Source organism: Dermacentor andersoni, chromosome 2, assembly GCF_023375885.2.
Source record: "Dermacentor andersoni chromosome 2, qqDerAnde1_hic_scaffold, whole genome shotgun sequence".
Taxonomy (NCBI): Eukaryota; Metazoa; Arthropoda; class Arachnida; order Ixodida; family Ixodidae; genus Dermacentor; species Dermacentor andersoni.
Window position 1 is genome coordinate 71,915,476 of NC_092815.1, and position 22,786 is coordinate 71,938,261.

Below are 22,786 nucleotides of genomic sequence, written 5' to 3' on the forward strand. Positions count from 1 at the left end.
TCGAGATGCCCACATCTGCGCCAACGCGATTCCTTTCAACTGCATTAACTCCTACAATACGAGCGCGCTTCTTTTAAAAATCTTTTTTCCTCTCTATCTTGTATGCAAAGAAAATAATGAGAGCAAGCGGTGGTCGTCCACGGAGAGGGAAGCGAGCAAACGCGTAATGCTCCCTCGATGGTTCAGGGATCTTTTTGAAGGTGCTTCTGGGGCGGCCTGGTTAGAAAAGAATTGATTTTCGCTGTGGACGCGCACTCAGAAAATAATTTTACACACAGCAAGCATATAAAACGAAGACAAAAGCCGCTGAATAACAAACAGAAAGAAGGAAAAGCTTCGTGCGTGAATGCACGTGTTGTTAGAGAGAGCTGCAGGCAAATTTTTCGACAACTCTTTGAGGTAGCGGGCAAGCGAGAGCAAGTTATCACGTGTCTTCGTGTTATTCTTGTGCCATTTCGTTATTTTTTTTTTCTCTTGCACTCGAGTTTGTTCACGGAATCTTGAAAACACTCGTTTTGAGCTGATCAAAAGGACTCCCGTGGGGCGCCGACCTGAACTCACTCTTCATTAACAAACAAAAAAACAAAAACAAAAAAACAACGAAGTTAGAAAATAAAACTAAAGGAAGTAGGAAGTAGACTCCCCGGCAAGAAAGGGAAGGTTGGTCGGCGCACAATTTCTCGAATTTAGTCGGCTTTGTCTCGACGTCATGGAAGTACGTTCACAAGATGATGCCAAATTAGATTTTGGAACTTCGTGCATAAGCATGCTTAACGGTGAGCAATACATCTAAGGTACTTTTTATGAGCATCATATTTGTTTATTCTGAAGAATTGCATAGGGTCTTTCTATGTACTTCCATCTTTCGCCAGCCACTTTCTTATCAGCGTGATAAAACAAGCGGTGCCTAGCGCCAGCAGCGGAGATATGATTTAGTATACAAAGCTCTCCGACACTTTAATCACCGACATCGGCACCGCTATCAGATAATAGGCTTTATTTACATAACAGACCGCCTAACATAAAGGCTGCTTAAAATAAATTGTTTAATTCCGGGATGCCCTAGCCACTATTTGAATATGATGAACGTCGTAGTTGCTGACTACGGATAATTTTGACCAACTGGGAATCTTTTACCTGCACATACTGTTAAGTACGTAGAAGAGAGCTTTTGCATTTCGCCCCCATCGATATGACAGAGCTAAACCACACAAAGCCATAGAGACTGGGCAATCGTGGAGGGGAGAATTTTTCGAACAGCTAGATGTTTCCGATGCTAGATGTTTCAGCTAGAATTTCGATCTGCACAAACGAGGGAAACGAGTGTCCTGCCCTGATTTGCCTCCAGCACAGACTTTACGGACGACGCATCGATGCACCTTGCACAACAGAGGCGGCAATTTTGTCACCTGAGTTCCGTCATTAAAGAATGTTCCCGACAAAACACCTGCTTTCTCTTTCTTCTTCTTTCTTAATCCTGCTTCTTATTATGGCGCGCGCCATGATGCGCCCAGATTTCCTGAACGTGTTTCGAAGGTTCTTCCTTTAAAGGCTGGTGAGCTTGGTTTAAAATTTAGCATAAGTCTCTACTGCCAACGAATGAATAAGACGGTTCGTTTCTATACATTATGTCACATATCACTCTCTGAAAAAGACGCGCCCTGGAGGAGGAGGAGGAGGAGGAGGAGGAGGAGGAGGAGGAGTGTATACTAGCCCAAGGCAGGCCTACGTAGCCTTGAAAATGCCGGAAAATGGTCCACCCGCAAGACTGCGCTCGGTCTATTCCACGTCGACCCACACCGTTCACCCTTCACAGTCTAGAGCCCTGCGTCCCGAATGAACTTCATTGGTGGAGCAGAAGCACCTGTCTTCTATATGTGTGAGGCCATCTTGCGCTACAGTCCACCTGCTAATACTTTTGCGCTCTGCCTCAAATTCACGACACTCAAACAAATAACGGCCAATGGAACCAGGAGCTGTGAAATGCACACAGGACGATGACGAGTCCTGTGTTGCGCCACCGCGCTGGAGTTTGCGCTGACCCTGTGCGGGTGCTATAAAGGAGAGCGACTTCATCACACGAGGTTGGTGCGATGAAGACCACAGTGAACGGAAGTAGCTTAAGAATGCGTGCTTCAAGTCTCTTTTTGCGCCCTGGAGAGCCTTTTTCGTTGGGCTGAACTGCAACGTTTGGCGCGAAAGACTCAGCGCCTTCGCTGTCTGCTACACTGATATGTCAAGATGCCTACTAATGACGGTAAATCCGACGTTCTGTAATTATTTAACCACATATAATGTACGCTGGATGGACTTGCCAAGGAGAAACACGAAGTGAATAGTTGCAGTACCGCCTTGCTGTCCTAAAAGAGAACAACAGGCTGAGGCTGATAGGGATTCCGCGAGGCTGCTTCCATGGCGACACTTTCGCATGCCGTAGAACACTCCAAGCGGTCAAGTCTGGTCGCGTGAGGTCACGAGAAAAGAGACACTGAAAATTGAGATCACGTAAGCCGCTGCACTTTCTGAGAGCATTTAAGAGCTTGCAAAAATTTTGAGACCTCTTGTTTCAGATCTATGGCGCGCCAGTTTGTAAGATGATTCGACACAGTTCCAAAGAAATGACTTAAATAAGCATAGCAACTTGCGCTGAATAAAACGCGCTTTTTTGCTGTAGAGTTTGTATGCGTGAACAGCTATTTTCCTTTGAATTCAGGTAGTCAGTATGAGACATTGAGCACACGCGCGCAAGCACCCACAACTATACTCACCCATCCTCATTTTTTTTTTATTTCCATGAAAAATCCCGGTCAATTGTATGTAAAAAAATGTGCCTGTTAAGTAGATTTTAAAGCTTTTAAACGATCGTTTTAAAGCATGTGTGACCACTCATGAACTGAAGCCGGTACGTTCTCAAGATCTCAAGTCCCAAGATCTCTGGATTTCAAGTGGCTTCAATTACAGATTACGTAAAATGGACCCCACGCTACGGCTACAACTGCCATCTAGCCTTTCCCGGGGCGAAGCAACCTTGTTGTGTCGCTTGTGGCTGGGAGTGGCGTTCACGAACGCATACTCCTACCGTATGGGAATGGCCGAGAGCCCGATGTGCGACTCCTGTGGGTGCGAGGAGACCATCGAGCACCTATTGTGTACCTGCCCTCGCTACGATGTCCAACGCCTCTCTCTGCGGGCAACTTTACGCCGACTGGACTCGAGACCATTCACCGAGTCAAAGATACTCGGACCGTGGCCACACCCGTCACTGGCTCGAAAAGCGATTCGTGCACTAGAGCGGTACTTGAAGTGCACGGGCTTAACAGACCGTTTACAGTGTCCTTGTGTATGGTGTCCCTCCCACACGTACTCAGTGCTTACTCTCTCCCTTTCTTCCTCTTTCTATTCCCCTTTCCCCCACCCCCGGTGTAGGGTAGCAAACCGGATGCTGTTCTGGTTGACCTCCCTGCCTTTCCTACCCTTGTTTTCTCTCTCACTCTCTCTCTATTCGGAACAAATTTTGAAAACAGCACCAACTTTTGGATAAGTGCCGCCAAACTTGCGAATAAATGCACTGCTGTTTAACGTCTTGAACGAAGCACCTTCTTAAGGAGTGCAGTGCAGATTTAATGCATTTGTATATTGCATTTGCATTTGGACAAAACGCATCCTGTTGCACAATTTGGAAATGCATATCTCGAAAGTTGTGTGAGCCTCAAAATTCGAAGGTGATATGCCTATCCGTCTCGGAGGTTAAATTTATTAAATTGTAATATGTGCTCTGAATTGATGAGTAATTTTTTTAATCTGAATGGTGTTAAATATTTAGTTTAATTCTTGCCATATAATTTCGGCATCCTCGAGTAATCTAGCCTGGACGTTGCACCACACTTTATAAGCCACAGGTAAGCTATAAAAATTAGCATGAAATAAAAATATAACACGTGATCTAAGTGCTAAGGGGAATATTACTGCGAATTTAGTCGTTGCTGGAAACTAAGGCAATCTATCGGAGTATTCAAAGTCAAGTTGCACAAACACCGTACTTGAAAATTTTGAGGGACGTACGTTTCCTTTATTTTATTCGTAGCCAGTACACTTAGGGCAAAAAGGAAAATTGTGATACGTCAACGTAAATTGACAAAACCCGCATCTGTAGAAGGAGCCTACCTCATGATTCATCAAGCTGTCAGGGCAGCTCACACAATCCTAATTGAGGCAACGCAGGCCGCTCTGCCCCGTCTCTTATTTTTCTGCGCAAGGGCTTAAACGAGATTAGCGACCCAAGTGTATACGTTGTAATTTCTCTTCTTCCTATCGTGCGTCAGCAGCGAAGCTTCCCCCTCGCGGGATCCGCTAGGATAACAGCTCTGTTGTCCTTGCTTTCCTGGTCTTTATGCAGCCCCTTCCTTCTGGCAGGCTCTCACTCACCGCTGTCTTCCTTCTGGGCATTCCTGTGATTATATGTGCTCATCGTTAGGTTATATCGACTTTTTTTAAATGTTTTTGAAGGGGCTACTACCGCAGCAGCTACTTCATGTAGGTCTGCTTTGAAAAGACGCTCCTTTGAAGGTAACGTATCCTTTCTAGTACTCCCTTCATTCTGCGCGCCTAATTGGTCATGGATATCTATTCTCCTGACGTTGTTGAAAAGAAATGTTACCACAAGAAGCTAAGTGCTCACAACATTTTTCAAAATGTAAATTCTGCAATTACAGCTGTCTTTTTGCACATAGAAGCCCGTAAGCTCGTAAACGCAGCACGATAGTTCATAATTGGAGAAGCCTTACTCGCTAAGTGTGGGATCGTAGCCTCCTATATACTTTTTATAGCATATAGGAGGCTATGGTGGAACCTAAGGTTTATAACACTCGTAACGCTAAAACTCGGCTCAGACTGCGTTTTGTCGTACCGTAAACTAAATGCTGAAAATGTATTCTAGTGCTCTAGCTTACAAGCCTGGAATATGGTGCTAAAATGAGCTTGCCAGCCTCTTCCGTCACTATTACACGCTGCCCGTCAGTTACCTGCAGTTGATGCATATAAATTAGACCAAAGGAAGCTTATTCCACTAATGATATGGTCTCCACGTTGTATTCATGCAGTGATTTCTCTTTCGCTTAACGTTACTCTCGTGGGTAGATACCTGACTAATCATTAACCTAACGGCGTGAGGCTACCTTATACCTCGAACAGTTTTCGCATATGCGTCACTGGTAAAGGTTAGGTGATCCATTAAGGGGATTGGAGGGCACGGTTGGATGATGGTTGTTTGTGTTTCTACGGGCATGTGTGGCTTAGTGACTATGCCGTTCTATTGCTGAGGGCGAGGTTCGTCGCCGTCATGAGTCCGAGACTCCACGGCAGCTTTACGAGAGGGCGAGGGCGAGCAGAATGCAAGAACGCTCTGTGCTTTGGGGGGATTAAACACGGGCTAAAATATCACATAAGTTAGAATTCTGCCGCTATGGTGGTTCAAAACCGCCCTATCGCTTTCGGGCGTTAAAGTTAATTAAATAACACACAAACAGTTCTAATGTAAGTGCTAAAGTGTAAAACCGACTGATTTGCAGAAACGTGTTTCTCCTCTAAACATGTTTTATTGTGAAAAAATCAGCTTGGGACGCGCAAGTTGCACACCAATACGTAGGAAACCGCGTCGACGACCATTATCGCCACCAAACACGTCTTCTGTCAAAATTAATTAAACATGCGCTTTTCATATACCCTTCCATTCAGAGAGACTGAACGTAATTAGGTTTCCTTAGGCGTGCTCAAAGCGAATTTATTATTATTATTATTATTTTGCGTAGTGTAACGCACGGAGTTACCTTGTGCTTCGCCGTGATATGTATGAACGGGCTTTGATCAGTGCCCCTCTTCGGTGGCGCTCTTTGGCCATACTTGGCCCTTGCGCCATAAACCATCAAACATTCATTCTCTCTTCGGTGTCACTGGGGATGCGAGTGAGAACGCGTTGATGACGAATGGTACATAATTTATCCACTACCTTAATGCAGCGTTATTGCAATCATACAACCACGTCTGCCGCGAGTTACGTTTCGTGGTCATTATTCCTCATTTTCTGCCACCGGCAAAGTTCTTCGTTTGTGGCTCCCTTCCAACACATGAGCTCAGTGTCCTTCGCACATGTGACGGTGCTGCTGGTTTTCGAAGGTGACAACGTTATCTATCTTCGACTCTCCTTGTTGCTCGAATGTGCGGCAAAGCGTAATAATGAATTGGCTATGAAAATGAGGCAAAAGATTTACACTGCGTCTAGTTTTCTTTTTTTTTTTTGTCGTAAATTTATCAACTGTTCCACAAACGCACATTAGGCTTATATAGACGAAGCAACGCTGGTATTGCCCTAACAGGCTAACCCCTACTTAAGACACCAACACTCGCATACAATAAAATTTCATAAAACATCATGTATTCATTTACACGAAAGAGCTATCATCTAGCCCTGAAACACGTATTACGAGACGAACTGGTCTAGCGTTAACCCTTGTTGTGGGCGGAGAATCGTCAACTGCTGCGTGTGTAATAGCTTACGCACGAGAAAAGTAAAAGAGGGTCGCTCCACTGCGTCGTATTTGCGCAAGAGCGCGTCTTTGCGCTGTAGACCGGATCAGCAACCCGTGTTTTTCTTGCTTCTGCCAACGGAGTTATTCTTGTAGCACCCTTAGGTATAATGGCGACAGCGAGCGAGGATTCATGTCGGGCTTCACTTTGTGAGCGTGTACTGATGCGTGAAGGAAGTCGCGTGAAGAAAGTTGCGCAAATGCAGGATTTTGTGTAACAGGCACAAAATGAATAATACTTTTTTAATTACAAGGCGCACACGAAGGCAAGAAATTTCGCTTGGCAATCACCTAGCAGAGGTTTGCCTTAGAGTCATTGCTTGTTAAAAACATGCATTATTCCTTTCATCTGAAGGGCACCCTGGCGTAGACAGCAACTCTGCATTAACGTCTTGGTTGCGAAGTCAACTGGAGTATGTAGATGTTGCCTGTCATGTTGCCCGCCAAGTACGTGGAAGGAATCCTTGCGATGGCAGGACTGCCAACAGTACTAACATATCCAGTACCAGTTCAAGCAATTTCCGTACACCGAAGGTATAGCCACTCCCTGGAACTATGGAAAGATCGGTTTCCGTCCTCTATTCCAACACAGGCAGTGTATGCAATAAGCGCGATCAGCTGTCCACAGTTATCGACATATGTGAAGCTGATATTGTGGTGCTGACCGCGACATGACTTTCGAGTAAAATTAGTGATCGCGAAATATTGGCATGTCAAAGTAGTTACAAATTGTTTCGATATGATCGTGATCCGTGCACTGGCGGTGGTGTACTGATAGCTGTCCGTGACGGGATTATCTGCAGCAACGTAGCGCTTTCGTGGCCTCTTGAATTAGTATGCGCGCATATGCGCGCCGAGCACAGGAACTTCATTTTTTGTATGTGTTACCGCTCGCCCACTTCATGTAACACGTTTTGTTCAGACTTTCATGATTCGCTCAGTAGTCTAACCGTAAGATTTCCCTCGTACCTATACTATTGATTGGTGTACTGATTTTCCCTCAGTAGTTAATTCTTCGTCCGAGTGCTCATCTTTCATCAATATTTGTTTGGACTTTAACTTAACGCAGCTCGCTCTTAAACCAATTCGGTGCACTTTACATTCTGCTAATATCTTGGATTTAATCCTCACGGCAGCACCCGACCTTGTTTCCACTATAATTTACCTGCCATGTCTAAGTGATCATTGTATAATGCAGTTTGACTTGCGCGTTTCTATTCCTTCTCTTAAATCGTCCAAACAAATTCGCGAGTACAAAAATTGATTTTCATTCTATTAACCAAGCGTTAGAATTGTTTACCCCTGACTATTTTCGTAACTTCTACTCAAGAACCGCTGAAGAATATTGGGGCATATTTATGCAGGAAGCACTTTAAGTCTTTCATTGATTCATTCCAATTACACGTGCTACCTCTAAATCGCAGGCACCATGGTTCAATGCACTCTTTAAACGTCTGCTAAATAGAAAGAAGATTCTGTTTCGGCGCACCAAGAAAGCCAATAATGCAGAGAGTTGGTGCGCCTATGTCACTGGTGACTGCGAATACAAGCAAGCTATCGCACTTTCTGAGAGCGAATTTTATCAAGTTACTCTGCTTTCAATTCTTCATGATAACCCGCGGAAATTTTGGAATGTAGTCAGTGACAAGGAGTCACCTTCGATTGAATTGTGCGATGAAAATATTTATAATATAGCCCCCGATGACTGCTGCGAAGTATTAAACACTGTATTGGCGTCATTCTTTCCTGCTACATCACCCCACGCTTACCCTGATATCCCGTTTGAACTCTGTTTCTTTTGATTATGTTGGTATTACTAGTTTGGTTACAAAGCTAAAAATATATTCTTGTGCAGGAACTGATCATTTCAATCCCAAGTTTCTTAAAAACACCGTGACGTATTCTTCTTTAATACTGACGCCCATTTTTGCTCAGTCACTAGACTCATCTACCTTGCCTAATGACTGGAAGGGAGGGAAGGTGGTTCCACTGCATAAACAAGGTCCCGCTGACTCTCCATTTAATTATAGGCCCATATCATTAACCAGCGTACCATGTAAGCCCATGGAACATGTAATTTACTCGCATCCTATAACTGTCAGGACGGTTTTAGGGATATTTTTACATGTGACACCCAGCTCTTGGTTTTTACTAATGATTTATTTAATGCTGCAGACAAAGGGGTAATAATAGATTGTATATTCTTGGATTTCGCGAAAGCTTTCAACTCGTCTCACAAATTGCTTTTCCTTAAATTACCTAAACTTAATATCGATACGAATATCTTACGCTGGATTGAATTCTTCCTTTCTAACCGCTTCCAATAAGTATCTGCTAACGGACATGACTCTTCCATCGCTTTTGTGCAGTCTGGTGTACCTCAGGGCTCTCTTTTGGGTCTGCTGCTGTTTCTAAGTTTTATTAGGGACCTCCCCAAGTTCGGTACTTCTTCTATAAAACTTTTTGCCGATGACTGCGTAGTTTACCCCGTCATCACAAACGCCTCTGACCATGCTACCCTGCAAAACGACCTTACCGCCATATCATCTTGGTGCTCGGATTCTTTAATGACCTTTAATATTAATAAATGTAAAAGCATGCGTGTCTCACGGACGTCCTCTTGCCCTGTTTCTCTCGACTATACCCTCAACACATCATTAGCCTCTGTAGTATCTTACAAATATCTTGTTATACACATCACTGGTAATCTCTCGTAGAACGTACATCTCCAATACATATTTACCAACGCTAACCGCAAGCTCGGTTTCCTACGTCGCAATTTTTTTAGTGCGACTGTTCACGTTAAGTTACAACTTGATAAAACATTGGTACGTCCCAAGCTCGAATACGGCTGCTCCATTTGGGACCTTGGCCGAGCTAATCTCACAAATCTTCTCGAATCACTTCATAACAGGGCCGCCCGTTTCATTTTATCAAATTATGCACGTTATGCAAGCATATCATCAATGAAACTGACGCTCGGTTTGCCAGACCTTGCAGTACGCCCTAAGTATATGCGCTTATGCCTCTTTCATAAGATTTACCACATTAATCCCGTTCTTAAAGATTAGTTGTTCCTTCACCCATCCTACATTTCACCTCGCATCGATCCTCAAATGAAGGTAGGGGTACCGCCACGCAGCTCCAACTCTTACTTTCAATCATTATATAATAATTTATACTATACATAATTTATACCCCGCACTACCGACGACTGCTGGAACAACTGTACCGGCTCCATCGCTGCCATCTGTGACACTAGCGATTTCAAGGTTGCCAACGACTACATATTTACTCGCCACTCCTCTCTGTAGTGCCCTCGAGCCTTGAGAGTATGTAAATAAATAAATAAATAAATAAATAAATAAATAAATAAATAAATAAATCTTACAATAACGCGGTGACTGAAGCTATATCGCATGGCAGGTATTCAATTACGTGTAATTAGGGCAATGGAAAAAACAAAGCAACACAGTAAGGAGTTTCGAGATCAGGCCGAGTTTACTGTTGAACAGAGTCTACTTATATTGTGTTTTATGTGACCTCTATCTTGAACTTTTCTTTTATTGCACTGATAGGAGCTGGCTTCATATGCTACTCTACTTTATGGAACCTATTTTGTGAACTGTCTTTTCTGCATTTACACCAGATGACATTCTGTTATGCTCTGTCCTAAGTTCTCTCTTATGTGAGCTCATTGATAAAAAAAAAAAAAAAAAACATGAATTCTAGGCTTTTACGTGCCAAGACCATGATTTGATTATGAGGCACGCCGTAATGGGGACTCCGCAAATTTGGACCACCTGGGGTTCTTTAACATGCACCGAAATCTAAGTGAGCGGGTGTTTTCGCATGCCGCCCCCATCGAAATGCGGTCGGAATTCAATCCCGCGACCTCGTGCTTAGCAGCTCAGCACCATAGCCGAGCTCTTTTATGTCATCTGATTTCAAGTTTGACTTTTACAGCGAAAGCTGTATATGACTAACCTTTTGTAGTTTTTTCGGCGTCCGGCAACAGAAACGGACTTAGTGATTTCTAACAAACCCATACACAATGGGTTTCGTTGTTTGCTTTGTGCATGATCACGTCGGATGCAGTGCGTCGGCGCAGATGCCAAAATGCGGAGCAAATTAGAACGCTCGCCGTGAAACAAAGCGTGACGTCAAGGTTATCGCAGTATGCAAGCAGGAGAGGTATCAGCGCTAAAAACAGCTGCGTTATCGATGGGGCGGACACGTATAGTTCTTACACCCGAAGAACAACATGCATACAAAGAGCGCTGGAGGGAAGAGCTACGAGAATGTAAACGGCGCCACCGCGATACGACCGCCAACGAATAACGTTCCCGCGATGCTGAACGAACAAATGAAAACCATTCCACTCTGTGAAGATGGAATGGCAGCAAAAGCACCTTGCTTTTCGCTTGAGAGCTTGGACTGCCGTCAGCTTTCGCTGCCGTTCCATCTTCATAGAATGGAATACTTGTCATTTTTCATTCTTGTTAATTTTCGCTCGTTCAGTGCTCGCTTATTATTTCATTTTTAATGTATATTAATTTAACTTGGAAAGGGACAGCCGGTTGCGCCTAAGGTGGCCAACATCTAAATATAATTCAGTAAAAACTAAAAGAAAATCGCGTACAGCTGAGTCCCCAGAATTAATCTGTACAACAGCCAACATATTGCTGTCAATTGTACAGTTGTCAACACACAACAGCTTTCTATGACGTTAGGTCTTTGCGTACAAACTACCGAACGAAACCAGTAGAATTGAGAAGCGGAAGCGCAAAATTTACAACCTTTCCAACGTTCCAGATTTGTTGTTATTTTCTTGTTCTCATGTTTTTGCCAACCGGACGCACGTGATACATCGTCTGTGCATAAACCATCACCATTTTTCCCAATAAAATTTTGTTAAAAGTTTGCGCTTAAGCCTGCCGTCATGAAACACTACCGACTGCCCAAAACCAGTACCCGACACAACAGCTTTCAAAGAATGGAGTAATAATATTTGGTAAAACGCCGTAAACTCATCGATTCACTTGATACTTCGAGGGTGGCCTTCGAACAACATTTTACTCGCCAATAAACGATATTTTATGCGTGCGCTTCGCGAGAGTCATTCGCAACGCCATATTTTTTTTTTTTTTAGTTTTCCCATCGAGCGCTTCCTCTCCTGCTTATCTTAAGCCTATCTGGGAATAATCTCGTTTGGCATGTCCTCCCTTGATCAACACATCTCCGCAGGCTTATACATATCGTTTTATTACACAGATGCTACAAGCCATAAATGTCTCAGTTTCGACATCAAGCACGCGCGCGAATGTTGAAATACCACACAGCCCGGCGGCCAAGGCTAAATGTGCAATATTTGTGGACTGCGTGGAATGAAAGGAACTAAAATCTATACGATCGACCACCACTATTATTTCCCGCCATCTGTTTCGAGCTCGTGTTTTGTCTCAACATCGCTGACATTCTGTCTCTTATGTTGCATTGCTACCTGCTGCTCCGGCACCAACATTAATCTAGCTTTAATTTTCGATTTAAGTGTCAGAAAAGTGGCCAAGGTTAAGAGCCTACACTTTATAAGGGGGTGAATGTACTACAGTGGCTTATGCGTCTGCGGCAACAGCACAAAAGTTGGCCTGTTGTAAACAAAAAGTTATTTTCAAATGCGCTTCGTTTTCAGGGAGTAAGCAAAGAATAAAAAAGCAAATGCATCGAGGCAGCACCGCGGACCGTGAAATTGAAAAAACCTGGCGGTTTTTTACACTCTTCCTTGCGAGCAGGCGCGCTGCCAAAACTCGCTTTCGTGACGCTGGCAGTAAATCTGAACAATTCCAGTTCTCCCATTCGGCATTTCTTTATTTCTTCCTTACTGAGGTATATTATTGATGCAGAAGCAATTTACAAAATTGAGCAAACATTTTCTTACTTGACCGCTTATACCTCTGGTGGAATGTTTGCTACGAATCATTACCAAGCAGTGATGCGCATTGTTTCTTTAGTGTAAACCTGTAATTTTGGCTTTTATTCACCGAGCAGTGCGGCAAATAATAGGGCAGAGATTTCTTGAGGCTACCGTGCAAGGTTTTTTTTTTTCTTTAGATACGGTAAGATTCTATAAATCACGTTCCTTGCGTGCTTGAATTTGACTCAATTCGCGGTATATATTATTCACCACCTACTCCGCCAGGTTATTGCACATTAACAAGTAGCGTGATGTGAACGCACTATCGAAAGTTCTGTGCTCGTTTTAATTATTGTCCTAGGATGCTTGATGGAAGGTGCGTGTAGCTGAGGCAGTTCGCTGCTTGAACTTTGTGACGTATTTACAGTGCTAAAGATGGGTCGCAACATGAAACAAGCACGACATGCATTGAAACTCGTTAATTTTTCCATTACATGTTTGCCACCCGGGCTGAATTTCATGGTCACTGGTATCCTGATTAAAGTCTGTATTGCATCTTTCACGTGGTGTTTTGTTCTGTGCCATCGTGCCAATGATATACCCCTAAACTAGAACGTGTGAAAGAGAGACAGAAGAAAGGGGAAAGGCAGGGAGTTTAACCAGATGGGAATATCCGGTTTCCTAGCCTACGCTGGGGAGAGAGGGGAGTTAAAGTGATAGCAAAGTAGAGGTAAAGAAAGAAAGGAGCATACACATACAATCACAGTCGGTCACTGTCACCGCATACCGTCACCGCACAGCACAGTAACACTTGCAGCTCTATAAACATCTGTTAATGCTACAGCCGCTTGTCCCATTCTGTTATACACTCACTGCACTCATTACACTCCTTTCTTAGAGCGCAGAAAGTATTTCGCGAAGGAAAATGAATCCAAGAAATTGTCCTGCACTTATAACACGCAGCCTTATGGTTCAGATTCATTTCTATCAGACCATATATTTATTGTATATGTATTTTCTTGTGTATTATAGCGTTCATTTGGAATCGTGTTGTGCGTAAAGAACTTATCGTCCATTAGTAGACCTAATTTTTCAACCTAAATCTTAATTTTTTGCATATTTACTTTCAGGCTTATATGAAAGAAGCCAAAGAATAAAGCACGTTTCGACTTTCTGGGTGCGCAGAGGCCCCTCGCAACAAGTACTCCACAGTACCTCGTCAACCAAGGCACAGATTGATGGAGTACAAATGTGACCAGCATTTCCTTTATTTCACAGCCAAATGTTTCCCTCAGCTGGTTTCGTCTCTGGTAGTTTGCAGATTCTTAATGAATGGGAACCACGGCAAAAGCCATCTGCCTATGAAATCCCTAATTTTTCATATTAAAAAAAAAAGCTCTGGAAACCATAATTTAATTATGGACATCATGTAAATGATTAATAATAATTCGGGAATAACCATTTATTGCTTTATAATCGGTCAGCACAACACAACAAACAGCGTGCATGATATTGTTGCAGAAAAATCGCTCTTGAGAATCGACGCTTCTATGAGTAATATTTATCGACCTCCTTTAAACATAAAGACATTGAAGCACCTGCTTTCAACGTAAACAACCGCCAAAGTTAAGATGCTCACTTGCACTTGTCTAAGTGACTGCTCCCGGGTATTTCAGGAAAGGAAAATTCTAAGAACCCATATACACACGCGCTTTTCCAGCGCATCACCTTAAATGCGCGAGAGATTTCCTGTGATGGATGGACTTGCCCGGTGATCAGCAACGTAAAACGCAGTGGTTTGCATAACAGCTTTGCAAAACTTAAAGGTAAGCTGGAACTTTCTGTATTGTGCATATTTCAGCTGAAAGAATGGGCCTTTGTCTTGCTTTGATATCCCAAAAGACAAAGAAATACACGTAGCCTCGCGAAAACGTTTACAAGATTGATGCGTAAGCTTGGGGTCGCTTACAGAAGCAACAAAGGACCCTGTTTACGTTTATGACATTTTTTAACGAAATTTACTTTTTCATCTCACAGACTGATGACATGGACTCGCACATATCAGTGTAAGGGGAACTATACGAAGCTTTTATTTTGAGTAAAAATCACAACAAAGTTCCAAAGTGGACTCACCGGCAGTCGTTATTTTCTTTCTTTCATGGCCACATTCAACGTCTGAGGTACCACTGATCCTCTTCTCTTGAAATGTGCAACCATCGGTAATGGTCAGTTTAAACGTTTCCTGCACATAAATAATATGCTGAGTTATGCATCTTGTTGCCCATGTTGTCTCCTTGCGCATAAAGTGCAGCACGTGGATAACTTGTATTCATGTTTCCTCAAGTAAACCAACGGTCGCATCAGATTGGTTTCTGTGTTTTGGCTGTTTGACTGTACAAAACGAAGCAATGAGCAAACTCAGAAGCTAGAAAGTAGCAGAATAAATTTTCTCTTATGATGAATAGTACTTGTGCGTAGTGAGCTCTGATATCCTCAGTGACATTCAAGAGACCGTGGCTCTTGTTCTGGCGCATTCACAAGCCAGGAACAGTTAAACTTCATTGCTCACTTCCCAGCAGAGCTTTACTGTATGGTCAGTAGGAGAAGCGCCAAGAATAATTACTGAAAGCGCGAAAACACGCATCGTGTCAGAAAGCGGTTCGAAGTGACCTATACAACGATAACGTTATGGCGGATGTCCCGCAAGGTTTTTTTTTTTTTTTTTCATAGTGTGCGGTTAGATTACCGCTCATTTTCGAGTACGTTACTCTTGAGGAACACAGGTACAACCAGACGCGTCCTGACCACTTAATTCTCATTCGACGTCTACTGGTAGGTCTTTTTATATCTTGACAGCTGCGTCTCGTTAGACTGTCCATTACGTTACAACTACATCGGCACTTAAAAGGAGGCACTGCCTTATAACTTGGAGTGCTCGTGACAACAAGAATGAATACAGCTCTAAATATACCGACTTTGTATTCAGAGCCTTTGAAGGTAGGGAAATTTCTACATGTCTGGGGAGAAAGAAAAGAACAAAGAGAGAATGAGGGGGGTGAACGCAGCAGAGGCGAAAAATCTAAGGAGAGAAGAGGCCACGGTGACATAGTGCCTGTAAGTAAAAATGTTTGCAAGAGTTCACTTTCACTTTTGTCCATACTACATCTGTTCTTGTGCTTAGCTCAAAAATTTCATACGAGACCAACAGAAGTGACACAAACAATCCCTACTATGGTTTATTAGAAGCCAGATTGCGGGTTTATATACGCAAGACAACAAAGCAAGCTCGCACAAATTGTGAGCCACTGAGAGGTGACAATTCTTTTGTCAAGAAAGATAGCGAAGGCGTACTGACCGAAACCTGGCTTACCTTATATAGGGATGTGAATAATTGATCTAGATTCAAATAATCTCGTGATCTCATCTCTGTGCCTGTGCACAATGAAGCAGTCGTGAGACAGGCGAGTAACCTCACATGCTGCGATTGCCCGGTTCGTGCTGCCAATTGAGGTGAACAAGATTCCTAGCACTTGCGAGACATGTAACATGTGATCCTCTGACTAACGGCGTCCATTTTCATTCAGGCCAACGGTGCGAAGGACAGCGTAAGTTTTAAATAACTACGTTGTTGTCAAACATACGAGTGACAGTAGCTACACCTGGCTGCATAAACCACAGCAGACTGTTTTTCAACCCAACCGGCACTAATCACCTATCCTCCACCTCTACAGTTTTTGCAGAGCGTCTGCAGAGATTCTTGCTCTTAAATTGCCACTTTAATGTTCAGAGATAGTTGGCGGAAAAACACGAATAGTGTCGACCATAACTTTCTTTAAGGCTGATTGCAACTGCACTTGCACCTCTGCATTCGCACGCTGCCACACAGAAAGAAAATTACACTACTGCACGTTCCACGTAGTAGCGATTAAAAAGGCGCCGAAAGCAACAACTCTTCCACCGACTTGCTCGGTCGTTCTGATCAATACGGTTCTGCCTGTGGGCCAGGGTTAGTATAAAAGGTACGGGATTTGGAGGCTGATGAACCGCTTTGGTCGGAAGCAATCCACTATCCGTAATCAATCTCATTCACCCATCTTTTGCACCTTCCCTTCGAGATCGATGGCGCGTGCTCGTCTGGCAGCGGCCCTCGCCGTCAGATATGGTTGCGAACCCCAAAGCCGCTGAGTAATGGAAACCGTACACTCCTGCGTGACCGACCAGGAAAACGTTAGTTTTCCTTGCATCCATGCAGGCGCACCATAACGGTGCACCGTATGCGCTCGGCCGCAAACGCACTGCTTGCTTCGTTGCGCTTGTTTTCACGCAACAACGGGCACTCGCTCGATCCTAATTTTGCTAAAAAAGGCCCTGAGATTTCTTTCTTCTTGCTTGCTTGGCCCTGAAAGAGGCAGCGGGTAAAGGCGCATCAACAGGAGTGCTAATGCTTACTCCACCCACGTCTCACGTACGTCATCAGGTTGCTTTGTTGAAAGGCCGTGTCAGCGAAGTTAACATCGGCGGCGGCTGCATTTTCTTCGAGCAAAAGCATTCTGTCTTGTCTTTAACGAACACCTGAGTCTGGGAGAATGCAATGTTATTTGCCTGCCAAGGCAACACGAGCTTGTCATTTCCCTCAAGAAAAAAAAAAAACCGCTTTCGCCGTAACATCATGCGCGCTTTTGTGACTCACGCCCGTAATATATTGTGGTCGCTGCGATTGATTTGTGATGCACTCGTACAGATAAGAGACTGACAGAAATGAGAAAGCAAAAACACCAATAGAAGGTAAGAAAATTAAACGATCATTAGAATACGCTTATTTGCCACGGCTTCTTTTACGCAACGAGGGAGTTTTGTCGTAAACGTGACTCAGTTGCACATTCTGTCATGAGTCTCAGCAAAAACTGCACATTGTAGAAAAGAGCGCTAAATCTCAATAGGTATATGTACCGGGAATAGTTTATAGTTGCTTTCAGAATGTAACAAAGAGTTGCCGCAGTAAAACTACAGCATGAAGTACAAGTTGAGTGAGTGTTAAATCAGCAAAACGTTTCTGTAGTTGAAGCTGCTTGGTGCCACAATTTATTGTTTTCTCTTTTTTTGTTTATTTATTTATTTATTTATTTATTTATTTATTTATTTATTTATTTTCATACCCACAGGGCCAATTAGGCATTACAGCGGAAGGGGGGTGGGCTACAGAGAGCAATTTGAACGACCTATGTCATTTTTATAATAAATATTCGTACAGTGTGAAGCCCAATCAATATCACCAAGGAACAGAAGTAGTACATCAAGATGTCAGTGCACATTATCAACATAAAATAAACTAAGCTCCTAGGGCTTTTGTAGATGAAATTGGCACAATCGAACTATAGAATAGAGGCGTATTAAATATAACATCAGCTGCAGTAGTAGACAGAGGAGAATTTTAAAGAGCAGCTGCAAAAGCTTCGTTATCACGTATGCCAACCACGGTAGCAGGCAGTCGATTCCACTTAAAAATGGTGTTGGAGAAAAAAGTGCTTTTGAAAAGATTAGTTTTGCCGCTATATTCCCTGACCTTGAGCTCATGATCTGTTCGTCTAGATATATAATGCGGCTGAAAAGTATACTTATCGCTGTCTATTTCAATTTATCCATGAAATGTAGTGTCAAAAAGCTTCAAGCGTAAGGTGTACCTTTTCTTCTAACAGCTGCCGTTCCAATGTTTCTTTCGTAGCAGTAATGCTTAGGTTGCTTCCTTAGTTACCGATTACATACCGTGCTGTTATATTCCGGACTCTCTCAAGATTGTCTTGGTCGATACCCATTGGAGGGTCCCATATAGTGCCTCTATACTCTAAAATTGGTCTGGCATAGCTTTTACACGGAAAATCGCGGACCTGCTGAGGAACTAGCATCATGTTACGCCGTAAGAATACTAACACTTTGCATGCCTTTGCTGTAATAAAATCGACATGCCTATGCCAACATACAGATGGCGCGAGAAATATCCTTAAGTACTTATACTCGGAAACAGTCTGCTGTGAAGAGCCGGATAGATTATATAATCGTTTTGGCATGCATTTCTTCATGAAACACATGTGGACAGTTTTTTATGCGTTTATTTGCATATGTGATTGTCTACACCAGTTTTCTAGTTTAGCTAAATCATTTTTTTAAGATAACGGTATCAGCAACACTTGCAATTTTCTTATATATTATTACATCATCGGCAATCAATCTAACGGAAGAAGTGATGGTGTCGGGGAGGTCGTTCACAAACACTAAAAAAAAAAAAAGCAACGGGCCCAACACGGAGGCCTAAGGGACACCGGACGTTGCGCGAGCCACACCAGATTGTGCACGATTAACCACCACATACTGAGACGGCGAGGAAAGGCATTCCTGAATCCATATGTAATCAATGTAATTCGATTAGCTCGGGCACAAGCTTTTATACCCTCTATAAGGCAGGACCGTTTGGTCAATTTTGATTAGTCCTATTACCATATGCACCGCGCAAGATTAAAATAAAGTCAAAGCGTTGCTTCGGTCTAGTTGGTAATCCATACTTAATAATGTTTTAGCGCACAATTTACAAAAAACAGAAAGGAACGCGGACGGTATCACACGTTTCGTGAGCGATTCGTGCAATAGTACGTTACATGAAGTGTACCAGCTTGAGAGACCACTTATAGTGTACTTGAAGAAATAACAGCGCTAAAAAGACGCGGACTAAAAGAACATGTACGACGGACAAGCACTGACTTCCAACTAAAGAGAGGTCCTGATGTCACGGGGGTACTATTCGTGTTTCCATATATATACAATCTGTTTCTTCAAATAAAATTTAGTTGGAAGTTAGCGCATGTCCGTTGTACATGTTCTTGTTTTAGTCCGCGTCTTTTTAGCGCTGTTTTTTTCTTCAAGTATGTTACCCCAACTCGCCCACATCAAGCTTCTGCTGCTTGTAGTGTCCCTGTGCGTCCTCCCACGTGCACTCAGTGCTCTCTCCCCCTCTTTCTATTCCCCTTTCCGTTACCCTAAGCGTAGGGTAGCCAACTGGACGCTCGTCAGGTTGACCTACTTGCCTTTTCTATCCTTGCTTTCTCTTTTCTCTCTTAATGGTTAAATAATTTTGAACGAGAAAATAAAAAAAAAAAGTTTTATATTTTTCACATATCTTTATAATGAACCGTAAAAGCTGCTTTGTGAACTCGGAGAGTAAAGTGATAGTGATAACGCAATCTCTTTTCACCACAAATGCAATGCAGTCGTAAAGTAGGGGTACAGCCCCCGCTTCAGAGCCGCGGGGCTATTATTTGAATGCCACGTGAATTTGAGAATTGCTTTCTTACTTTATTTTCGTTTCTGGGGCTTCGATGGTGTTGTTACGAGGGAGCGTAATCTTACAGGGTTCCAGCAAAGCCCAGCTGATAACTTCGCAGCGCAATAATACAAAGGAAGCTGCTTACGCATACATGCCGTAACTGAAGGTGATAATTAAAAAAATTAAATTATGGGGTTTTACGTGCCAAAACCACTTTCTGATTATGAGGCACGCCGTAGTGGAGGACTCCGGAAATTTCGACCACCTGGGGGTCTTTAACGTGCACCTAAATCTAAGTACACGGGTGTTTTCGCATTTCGCCTCCATCGAAATGCGGCCGCCATGGCCGGGATTCGATCCCGCGACCTCGTGCTCAGCAGCCCAACACCATAGCCACTGAGCAACCACGGCGGGTAAGGTGATAATCGAGTTCAGAAGCGCACCATGAAGGATGACACGTGGTGAAGAACCATAACAGCGAAGATACAATTCGGTGCAGAGGAAAGACTAATGAATGTACATCAGAAGTCAGTGGTAAAATTGCGAGATGATTATATTATACATTTTACAGTGCTTCAGGTTCGTTAAACATTTGTTTTGTTCTCGACAGCATTTTACTCGTTTTTACTTGACGTGTCTCTTTCTCGGGTTCTGGGGCCTACGTGCCACCCTAGAGTCCACCTTGGCTGTATTGATGACACACTTGCCGCGCTGGCAGCCAGACTTTGTCTAGATCAGAACACAATCATCGCCTGTCGTCCACGGCTAGACACGCCTTCCATCTTGTTAAGCTGTCGGTCCTTTTAGTCCGTCCGCAAGACGAGCGGATGAGCATCCTCGAGGGGGCTTCACGTAGGTAAAAAAGAACAAAAAGGATTTGCTGTTGTTTTGTCCGTTTACGGTTCTTAATGTCCGGATTCTAGTTCCTTTCGAAGGTAACGATGAAAGAGCTCGGTACACAAAGAATGCCACTGCTATTTTGGTGGTATTTCCAAACTTTTGGTGTTATTTCAGAAGAACACGCTTTCCTGCAGCACTTTATTTTGACAGTTCGACATCATCTGCCATGTTGGTGATCGACGCATTTGGGGCGCGTCAGAAATAGAACTCTGGCTCTGTGTGTGTGATATCCCGTCCTTGCAAAGCAGTGAATTTTAAACTTTAGCAGGAGCATCCAACATGCAGCCGAACTTTCGCCGCATAATCCTAGCGATTATACTGCGTGGACGCAGGGACCACATCATCGATCCCTCTTGGACTTCATTAGATCTACAAATCCTTTTTCATTCGTTTAACCATCCTTATTCGCCCGCATCCCATAACCCTGTATGCTCTAAGGCATTTATACTCGCATAAAAAAAAAACGTAGCTGATTATACTGCACTTAATAAGGAAAAATTTGCGCTATATTTTTTTTTATTAAATGTATTTAAGGAGAGTTTGTTGCCTATGTGTGGCGCCGGTTACTCCTCTTGTCTTACATGATAGTTATGGTCTGAAAGTTGTCAACAATCACAAAAGTGGACTAATAGACACATGGACGAACATTCACGTACTAAATCTCAGTGCTACAATATATATAAATGTTCGCGCAACAGAAGAGTTCACATCCTGTTAAAGTATTCTAGAGTGTAAATCTGATCATTCGTTATATTAACAGTGATTTCCCTTCAGCTGCTTTAAAACTTCCTCGTATCTTCTGCCTTTATACCATCACTATTAAAAAGTTTGCACCCATTGGGGTTTATGTTGTCCCACAACGGTAATCGTTATTTATCTTGCCCGGATTTCCTTCCTTTAACACTGTGCGCCGAACAGCATGCACACTATCTTTGGTACCGAGCATGCACACTTTAACTTGGTACCGAACAGCATGCACACTATCAGTGTGACAGAGCATTTTCAACAGGAAAGTAGCGAGCGCAGAGTTTTCAAGAAAGCAAACGCCAGCAAGGCAGATGACGATTATTGTTGTGGGGCAACATAGGCCCCAAAGGAAGCAACCTTTTTTAAGAATGTTCCTTTTACTGTTTTCCTCCACACAATATGGTAGTAATATTATACGCTTCAATGAAATAAAGAAAAGCTGCCTCAAGAACGATGCCATCGAAAGACGTCTTAGAGCTTGCAATTGTCGTACGCCAAAAGAGTGCCCCCCCCCCCCCCCTTTTTTTTTAGGAGATCAGTATTCATGGGACGACCTTGAAGACCGTTAATCCCATTTATCATGTCATGCAGTGCAGTGCACTGCGTCCATGGCGAATGACTGAAGCAGTAGAACGATATTATTTTTTTTTTAGTTTGTCGTTTTTCTCACATTTTCCTTGTATATTCGGCGTGCTCTTTACCCTATAAACGCTTTCTATATGCCTGGAAGGGTCCTTAAAACTTGCTCCAGGCGAGGTTGCGTCCATTTATGCCTTTTACTTCCGGTGCATGTCGCACGCTTCTTAAACGAGCTGTTAACACAAGTCCGTTCTTATAAAGCCGATGTCCCTCCGTGAGTGCAAGTGGAAAGATTGGTGCTTATTTCTTTTTTTTTTTTGTTTTATTCCAATGAAAACTGATATCGCAGCTACCTCTTTTCAAGCGTGTTCTATAGCGTCCCCCTTCCTCCTCCACTCCCATTTTTTTTATTGCTGTGCTCAGGTGCAGGGTGCACCTTTCACGTAAATTTGACGCAAACCTACACATAGACATAAGACACCACGATGATGCCTCTAAGTTTCTAAATGATTATAATAGCAAGTTTAGAGATCTTCAAGCGAATCTGACCGAGGTAGATCCATCATGTGCGTGGTCTTCTTAATGCGTACGTCTTAAACGAGGTATTCTGAGCATGGCAGAATATAGACGAGCTTTCACATCACGAAACTTCAGTTTCACATCTTTTACAGCAAACCTGTAGCGCACTAGGTGTACTTTTGTACGTCCCAGCACCCATCGCTTACATAAATAGCGTTTCTTAAATGAATA

The 22,786-nt window shown here is 43.2% G+C and overlaps 1 long non-coding RNA gene across 2 annotated transcripts in view; it reads right to left on the reverse strand.

Moving 5' to 3' along the window:
- Positions 1 to 22,786, reverse strand: part of LOC140216107 (uncharacterized) — a 291,638-nt gene that overhangs the window by 72,415 nt on the left and 196,437 nt on the right. For both annotated transcript variants that reach the window (XR_011892769.1, XR_011892768.1), the window contains one exon: positions 14,629 to 14,737. This is a non-coding gene — a long non-coding RNA (uncharacterized lncRNA). The remainder of the gene's footprint in view (positions 1 to 14,628; positions 14,738 to 22,786) is intronic.